The sequence below is a fragment of the Dermacentor albipictus genome, chromosome 5 (assembly GCF_038994185.2).
Source record: "Dermacentor albipictus isolate Rhodes 1998 colony chromosome 5, USDA_Dalb.pri_finalv2, whole genome shotgun sequence".
In the NCBI taxonomy this organism is placed as follows: domain Eukaryota; kingdom Metazoa; phylum Arthropoda; class Arachnida; order Ixodida; family Ixodidae; genus Dermacentor; species Dermacentor albipictus.
In genome coordinates, this window is record NC_091825.1 from 123,086,708 (window position 1) to 123,095,789 (window position 9,082).

General features: G+C 52.7%; 1 protein-coding gene across 2 annotated transcripts in view; it reads right to left on the reverse strand.

Annotated features, from left to right (window-relative positions):
- Positions 1 to 8,805, reverse strand: part of LOC135911634 (cadherin-like and PC-esterase domain-containing protein 1) — a 64,487-nt gene extending 55,682 nt beyond the window's left edge. For both annotated transcript variants that reach the window (XM_065443975.1, XM_065443972.1), the window contains exon 1: positions 8,499 to 8,805. The gene's annotated coding sequence lies outside the window, so the exon portion shown is untranslated. The remainder of the gene's footprint in view (positions 1 to 8,498) is intronic.
- Positions 8,806 to 9,082: the final 277 nt, after the last annotated feature.

The window sequence follows — 9,082 nt, forward strand, 5'->3', positions numbered from 1 at the left end:
CCGCAATTTGCCACGGTGTTCGGCTATTGATCGGCTGCATGAGCCCGGGTGAGCGTCCACCACGCGGCTTCACGCGTTGGCACACGTTGCACGAGCGGGCGTAGCGCATCACCTCCCGCTTCATTCCAGGCCAGGTAGCAAAGCGGCACAACTTTAGATAAGTCTTAGGGCCACTTGCATGCCCGGCCAGGCACGTATCGTGAAAGTAGCGTAAAAGTGCTCCTCTCAGCGTGCGTGGAATCACCGCTTTGAAGGACTCGTGTGTATCCTTCTCCGCGGGAATGTATCTCAGCAGGACGCCGTCAGAGTCTAGCAGGTAGGAATCCAACGCGCTCACAGCATTACCAGCTGTTTCGGAGCGCCGCGCACCCACAGCAATACCAGCTGCGTCCATGTGCGCCGCGGCCGCGCCGCCGGGCTCCCGGAGCCCCTCAAACACTTTCTTACAAAACGGATCCTCCCGCTGTGCCTCTAACAGCTCCTTTCTGCCGAACACGCTCCCCACTGAACTGACGCAGTCCAAGTGGTTCACGCTTTCGTCCTGAGAAGGGGGTCCATCCGCCCTTCCTTCGGGACCAGCGCCGTCGAGCATTGTAGCAGTTACTCTGCTCTTCGGCTGAGTCACTGAGGGGTCACGATGGGTATTAATATTACCCCTCCTGACAACCTCAATCGTCGCAGCGGTTAGTCCGCTCTCAAGCTCAGTTTCGGGCGAGGTGAGTTGAGTAGTAATATCACTCTTCTCACAGTCAACGGGCGCGCGCGAAAGTGCGTCCGCCACAACGTTGTTCTTTCCTCTCCTGTAGCGAACGGTAATATCGTATCGCTGCAGGAGAAGTGCCCATCGTGCGAGCCGGCCGCTCGGCTCTCCTAGGCGCCTAAGCCAAGTTAATGCCATATGATCGGTCTCAATTATGAATGGGACTCCATCAATATAGTAATCAAACTTTTTGAGAGCGAAAATGATCGCCAGACATTCCTTTTCGGTCACGGAGTAATTTTTCTCTGCGGCAGTCAAAGAGCGGCTGGCAAAAGCTACCGGGCGCAAGCTACCTTCGTGCTGTTGGAGCAAAACCGCTCCTAGGCCAAGGTCGCTGGCGTCCGTATGAATGACAAATTCTTTGTTCAAATCAGGTAGCCTTAACTCGGTGGTTTCCACGAGCGCGTTTACGAGGTTGCGCAGTGCCTCCTCTCGCTCGGGACCCCACCTCCACTGCTCACCTTTCCTCAACAGCATTGTCAAGGGGGCCTGCAGTGCAGCGCAGTTTGGGATGAACTGTCGATAGAAATTCGCCAGCCCCAAAAAGCGTCTCAGTCCGCCTATGTCTTCCGGTGACGGGTAGTTCAATAATGCCTGAACCTTGTCATCACACGGTAGAAGGCGTCCGTTATCCAGTTTAAACCCCAGTAGCGTTACTCGGGTTGCTGCGATCTGGGTCTTGGTCGGGTTTAGCGTTATCCCCGCAGACCTCAGACGCTCCAACACGTCCCTGAGATGGCGTAAGTGCCCATCAAAGGTACGCGAGTATACCACAACATCGTCCAGGTAAGCAAGAGCGTGGTGCCACCTTGCGTCACCAAAGACACGGTCCATCAGGCGCAGGCGCACCGACAAGTCCGAATGGCATACGGGTAAACTGGAAAAGTCCCCTGTGACAAGTGAAGGCAGTCTTCTCTCGGTCACAGGGATCTACCTCCACCTGAAAGTATCCTCTGCTTGCATCGAGCGTAGTGAAATACTTCGCTCCGCCAACGTTGGATACGATAAGCCCCAACCGTTTCTCAGTTGTCCGTCACTGAAAGCAACCACACCATCTCCACCGGAACGAGTGCGAAAAGTGTCCCCGTTCCACGCGCATCGCGGCTCAAGTGCCCTCGACGCTGGGGGTGGAGGTCGGTATGAGCGCAAGGCGAGTATGTCCGCCTGTATGCGCTTTGCCTCCGAGGCCAGCTCATCCAAATCCCTGAACTTGCTGCCTCTTAGGTACGCTGCGAAGGTGGGATGAGCTTGTCGTGTGACTCTCTCCACCTTATCGCAGTTCGGAGCGGTAGGGTCAGCGGTACGATAAAGTTCGTCCATCGCCCTGACGTACTCGAGCAAGGATTCGTCCGGATGCTGAGTACGTAGCTCCAACTCGCGCCGCAGACGACGCTCGTAATCTGCGGGCAGGAATTCCTCGCGTAATCCCGCTCGGAACTCAGCCAGCGTGCTAGACCGGTAGTCAGTAAGCCGGAACCAGCGGGCAGCGTGATCAGTTAACGACACTGGTACGACGCGTTCCAGCATCTCGTCATCGGACAGCCCCGTTGCGCGCTGGTAAGTCAGCACGCGATCGAGGTATTCGTTGACGCCAACTGAATCATGATACCCGCTGTAGGTGGGTAAGTCCACCCTCACTCTCGGTCTAGCAGCGGCGGCAGATGTCAGCAGAGTGTCCTGCACGGCACCTGTCAACCTCTCAATCAAGCGCATCGCATCCTGCAACAGCGCCTGCTGAGGCTCGCTCTGGCCAGTAATGCCTGGCACAGGAGCAGAACGCGTCGAGCAAGTATGCCGCAGTGGCTCCATGCTCTCCGCAAACACTGGCGAAGGGTTCGGCGTAATGTGCCTCACGCCTTCAAGGGTACGAGGCTTGCTCTGGCCAGTAATGCCTGGCACAGGAGCAGAACGCGTCGAGCAAGTATGCCGCAGTGGCTCCATGCTCTCCGCAAACACTGGCGAAGGGTTCGGCGTAATGTGCCTCACGCCTTCAAGGGTACATCCTGCCGGAGAGAGCGCCTCATGTGTCGCGCTACCCTCTTCGAAGCTTATCAAATTACCAGGGCTAGTGTTCGCCGCAGGGCATGACTGAGCGGTAGCAGTTACCGCCGCTTCGAATTGTTGCCTGTTGGTAGCAACCTGCGACAGCGTATACAACGGCTGTAAATCAGCCCCGTATGCTGCCATGGTTCGTTCGTGTCGTGGCAATCACTTACACAAACAGACTCAACCTGTCACACCTCTGGCCCCACGTTGGGCGCCAAATATAGGGGTATTACTCAGGCTCGCGCGTGCGCACCTGACCCTTCTCTGGATCGCACAGCGCCGGCGGAGCGGCAGTCGCTCCCTAGCACTTTCGCAGCAGCCCTAGCAGTCAGAGCTGTGACCCCTAACCCGCGGTTCGCAGTGAGTTGCGACCACGGCGGGTTCAGGCCAGTGGGGACAGGGTGAGTCTCGACCTAAGGTGTTTATTCACCTTGGTGTACAATGATTCCAACAGACAACAACAGCCACAACACACACAAATACAGCACAAAACACAACCACAGCGGCGGAGCATTCCGCACGTCTGGGGTGAAACAAACCGCACAATGTGGGAACCACAAAAGAGGCTGATAAGAGTTCAGCTCACCCAAAGTGGAACCGCGCTCGGGCCCTGGGGCGGTGAGTCGCACACAACGGCCGGGCGCAACAGGGGACGGCGTGCGGCGGTCTCCGCGGCGGATTTGAGATGCGGCCGTTCGCTAGCTCTTCCACCGTGAGACAAAGATCCGTCGGGGGAATAGCGCTTCTCCCGAGCGGCGGAGAGGAGTCTGCCCGGTTCCAAGAAAGGGAAAGGAGGGAACGGGGTGCCTTGGCTGCAGCGTCACGGCCAGGCGCGAAGAGCAGCGGGAGCGACGAAGGTGCCCTCTCCGCGCTACCCTCCGCGAGCGAGCACGTGATTATCGCGTGATAACCGCGTGGCCGCTCCGGAGATATCGGGACGCGCGTGCGATCCCCACAACATAAACCAATTTTGTGGCGGTCGCGCTGCCTCTCGCCTAGTTTGTACTAGCGTTGGCTGTTTTGAAACAAGCCGATCGCTCGCGTTTGTTTGGCCAAGTCCCTTCCCCGTGAACGTTTCCGGCAAGAGTGACGCTTCCAAGAAGCGAGTACGAAAAAATAAGCCGACAAGTTTGTTGCCACATGCTGGGCCCGAGGGGTGGAAACGCCTCGGTTGCGGTGCTTAGCACGTTCCCCTCTTGACCCCGAAACGATGGGTCATGGGCGCAATGAACGCATGTGCCACGGCTTTCCGCTTTAAATGCGAGGCCGTGCCGATATACACCATGGACCCGACAGCTTTCCGCGTCCTCCGTGTTTATAAACACTGCTCTTAAACAGCGACCCTGACGTGGGCCTCTCTCTCTCTCTCTCTCTCTCTCTTCTTCTACGCCCTTGTGTGCGTGCGTGAGTGGGTGGGCCTGTGGATGCGCCTGCTCGCAACATTTTGCTTATGAATGAGCTCCCGTTCCCAGGGAGGAGGAGGAGGAGGAGGAGGAGGAGGGGGGTGGAGGAAACAAACTTCATATAGGAAAAACTTTGTTTCCCAAGGACAAGCATACAGAAACAACCGAAGAACTAATGAACCGGAAATCTTAACGAATGCTGAAAGAGATGAGGGACGCGTGTAAGAAGCAAGCGTGAAGTAGATGCCCCTGTCCGCCAACTTCTCTGCGCAGACAAGCAACGAGACACGTTCCTGAGCTGCTCGGATCGGAGCAATGAGCGGAGACCGAACTATATGCCGTCCTGCCTTCCATTCACCGCCATAAAGTAAGCGCGAGTTAAACGTCCCGCAATTTACGCGCGAGTCTTGGGCGCGCATGATGCTTTGTACGTGCGAACTATGCGGTGCTACGCCCCCACCCCGAACCTGGAGACGAGGCCTTCACATATACAGACAAGTGTGCGCGCGTGTGAGTGGTTTTAAAGGTGAAAGCGAAAAGTACAGCGCCGTTACTGCCTCTCGTGCGAGGGCAGCTCCACAGCTACGGCTAGGGGAAAGGGATAAATAAAGTAGGGGAGAAAGAATGGCGGGGACAGGGGAGAGGAGCCGAGCGGTAAGGCGTCGAGCATTCATGGGGCGGGCAGTGTGTCCCACATTACGCTTCCGCTGTGCTGTAGGCTGAAGAACGAGACGCGAGGGTGGGCGAGCGCGGCGTGTCTGACATGTGGGTCCCACCTGAAAAAGGGCGCAACATCTGGAGACGGAGGTGCTTCTTCTCTGTGTGTTCCTTCCCGCCTATCGCTGCGATACACGCGTGACATTCGTGGTTTCCCGCACGGAGTGTATGGCCACGTTTATCGCATGCCCCGTGATGTGCCGGAAGTGCCACAGACTAAAGGGAGGCCAAAAAAGGATGATAAAACCTGCAATATTTGATCCGCACTACGAGGATGGTTGCTTCAACTTGCGCTTTTCACCGTATACGTATTCGCCGTCACAAAACGTTCGTGATGTTTTTCTCTGGAAATTGGTGTTGCCTTCGTCTGGCGTAAGCTTTAAGGTATCTTCCGAGAAAGAAAGAAAGAAAGAAAGAAAGAAAGAAAGAAAGAAAGAAAGAAAGAAAGAAAGAAAGAAAGAAAGAAAGAAAGAAAGAAAGAAAGAAAGAAAGAAAGAAAGAAAGAAAGAAAGAAAGAAAGAAAGAAAGAAAGAAAGACCAAATCAATATACGGCCTGATTTCGGGCGCCCTTACGCGACAGTAATGGCCGTTGGACAACTAAGCACAATATACATGTATGTACAGCCTCCCGCATATTTAACTATATAACGCGCGAGCGTCCATCACGCGTCATTTTAACGCCTTAATGCGGAGATAAACAGCGAGACCGACAGATATACTCTCAGACGCACTAAGCACCCTCGTGTACAAGTACCGTCCAATACGATGCTCCCTTCAGGATGACGCATGACAATGTTATGGTGTCCTCGCGCGGTATAGTTAAAAACGCGGGAGGCTGTATATAATAGCACGCTGTACTCTCTCGTCATGGCTGTCAGACCAGAAAGAAACCTGCATGTGCTCGGCTGTACTCAGTCATGATGTTCATCATCACAATCATCATCATCACACCTCCTTATTTTTCCATTTGCGCGTCTATCTTTCCACAGATAAGCAGGTCTTCTCCGGGTGAACCTCCCCGTTTGTTTCTTATTAAAGCTCTCTCTCTCTCTCTCTCTCTCATTTAAGTGTTATATCAGCTACTTCTACAGTGAAAAATGATGGAATGCTGCTGGCATTTCGTGTTTGTCACCGTTTAGCTGTTTTCTTTGGAAGAGGGTTATATTCTGCGCTTATAAAACGAGGACCACTTCCAAGTTCGCACAGGTATTAAGTGGCCGCTTTTGAAGACTAACACCTCTTCTCCTCTCTTTTACATAAAGAAAGCAAACAGCGCAGAAATATAGTGACATGCCTGGCACGCAAATCATGACGTCACCAGCTTTGGCAGTCGCCTCTGCCATACTCCTGCGTTGATACATTTCTCCCGTTACAGATGCCCGCCTATCGAGACCTGCATTATACCTCCTATCACTTAATCCCGCGGTTTAGGAGATTCTTCGAACTCCTCCTTTTACTATCTCCCACATAAAAAGAAAAAAAAAACTTCTTTCAGGCATTTCACTAGCCTTTAGCGCAATGTTATCGCTTACTAATGTGGGGCGCAGTAACTGTCGCGTACCACCGTTAAATAAGGAGGCCGTTGAACTCCACCTGTCGTCGCTTCGTCATGTACGCAACACCCTCTCAATGAAAAGCTGGACGAAATGGTTAGACTAGCCCCCCTCAAATAAAGAAAAAGGAAAAAAAAAGAGGACGGTTTCAAATCCAAGCACGGAGTTTCAACATTTCGTCGGCTCTCTCAGCATCGGGGGCTCTATAATCCGAGCGGCCTCTGCTATATACTATGGTATGCTCTAAACCTTTCCACGAAGCTTATGGTCTTGCGGCTTTTTCACACACCCCCGCCGTCGAAAAGAAACTAACACCAGATCACTCTCTTATCCTCCAGAGCTACGGTCTGAGCCCCCTTGGCTTTCTTTCTGGCTCGCTTTCTTCCTTTTATCTGCGTCATCGCTGCGCATCTTGAAGGACGCGTTCCGAAAGAATGAAAAAGCTTTCCGCGCGCTCGGGGCGACCACTTCTCACGAACGACGTCGTGCCAACCATTATATTGCCTTCTTCGCGTTTGTTTTGCTTTGATTTTCCTAGAATTTTTACGCTGCACACTGTGTTTATACAGACTCTGTGCGGAGGCTTTTAGCTCAAGCCGTTCGTGGGCGGCTCGCTCCAAGTGGTGCGGCTTGCCTTATGAGAGCCGCTATCTGGTTCGAGAAAGGGATGGCCCACTTGAGGAACGTCCGCGCTTCCCCACAGCCCTTCGTCCCTACATTTACGTTGTGTGGTTTGAAGCTAAGTTTTCCTGGATATCGGCTCGTTTCGTCATCTCATGCGTTCCGCCCTTGGAAATTTTACGCGGGCGTATGTTTACTCTCCAACTGTATTGAAGTCCGCATCTCGGCAAAGGAGCTTATTTCTCTCCCAGTGGCAAAGATATTTCTGGTGTAGCCGTCGACGTGTGGTATGCGCCGACCGTTTAAGTGTTGTTGTTTGTCACGTCTGCCTTCTGTCGTTATGGCGCGGCGGAGGGCCTACCAAAACAATGCGAGAAATTGAACGTTTGCACCAGTGGTATAAACGTTGTTTTGATAATGGAAAAAAAAAAACTGAAATTTCCTTTTGTTCACTGCTTGCTTTTTGATAGGACGGGGCATGTTGGTTCCAAAGTACATATACTAAAATTGGGACGAAATCCGGGGCATGTTGGTTGCTTGCTTTTTAATGGGACAGGGTAATGTTTATTTACCTGTGCTTTGAGACAGGCCGGCTCTTATATGGCCAGTTTTTTTTTTTGTACATATTAAGTTTGTTAAAAGAAACAATACCAACAAGAAGAAAAGTACATGGTTGTTGGTTGCTTGTGCAGAAATGAAGACATGGAATGCCGTGATTGTGTTGGGATATTTAAAAAAACAATGATGGCGCGACAGTAGCACGGCGCTCTCATCTCATTGATTTAAAAAAAACTGTAATCTAAACAAAGCATGTTACGTTTTCAATGCGCTCCGCTATGTCATTCAATGAAGATGCGAAGAAATGTCAGCGTACAGTCAACGCGTAATCTTCGGTCTGCCTACTAGTGCAGCAATGACGCCAAGATAATGAGCAAATGTCTGCACAAACACTTACTATCGTCGCTTTCTTTTGATCGTAGCCTTACTCAGAAGATTGAAAGATATTACTTCAGGTATCACTGCACTTGCTCGGTATTAAAAGGCAATGAATTCCGCCGAAATTTGCTTGTTCTCTATGCTTTTGCACAAAGATTAAAGCCACGTTGACCTATAACACCAATAAGTTCGCTTAATTTATCATTACTGCATATAATTAGAACCTTCATCGACGAAGACACAACGTAAGCTTTCACCAATCTGAACCAACCGCCGATTTCCGTCTGCTCTTAGTTCTTTCCACTTTCGTGCGACAGTATATTCTTCGAGCGCATCGGTACAACACACTTTTCAGGGAGCAAAATATTCAGAACAATCACCTCATATGCAATCACTTAGCGTCGTCATCGAGACCACGAAGTACTCGTGAACCGAACGAATTCGAAAAAAAAACATCTTACCAAACTTATTTTGTCTTGTCTCTGCGTCGAAGTCACCGCTCGGTTGAGTCACGCCTCCCCAGCCCCGTCCGTCGACGCAAGAAGCGCGAGTTGCTCCCGGATTTCCCCAGCCGGGACGACGAGGCACCCCGCCGCAACCTCCGGATCGCAGAGGCGCGAAAATCACAGCCGACGAATCAGAGGCGACGCCGTCAACTCGAGCGAGGAAAAGCTCCCGTTCGAAGCCCCACCACCGGAGCTGCAGCGGCCGCCGAAGAACAGCCTCCAAGAGAGGCGCCGGAGAGAGACACTCGCCGCTCCGGCTGCTCCGTCTGCTCCCGAGGATCATCTGCATCCGGGATGCTCGATAGCTGGAGTTTGTGTGTTGGGCGCCCCCCTCCCTCCCCCACTTTTCCCCTCGTCTTCTCTTTCTTCCTTCGCTGGAAGCTCCGTTATCCTTCCCGCGAGAGGGAGAAGCAGCGCCCCCTTACACACCTCCCCGTCCTCCTGCCTCTCTCGCTCAATCGCGATGTCTCTCCTTCCGTGCTCAGTGCCGCGCGACGGGGGAGCTCCGTATTCCGCCGTTCGCCCGCCTCTCTGTGAAA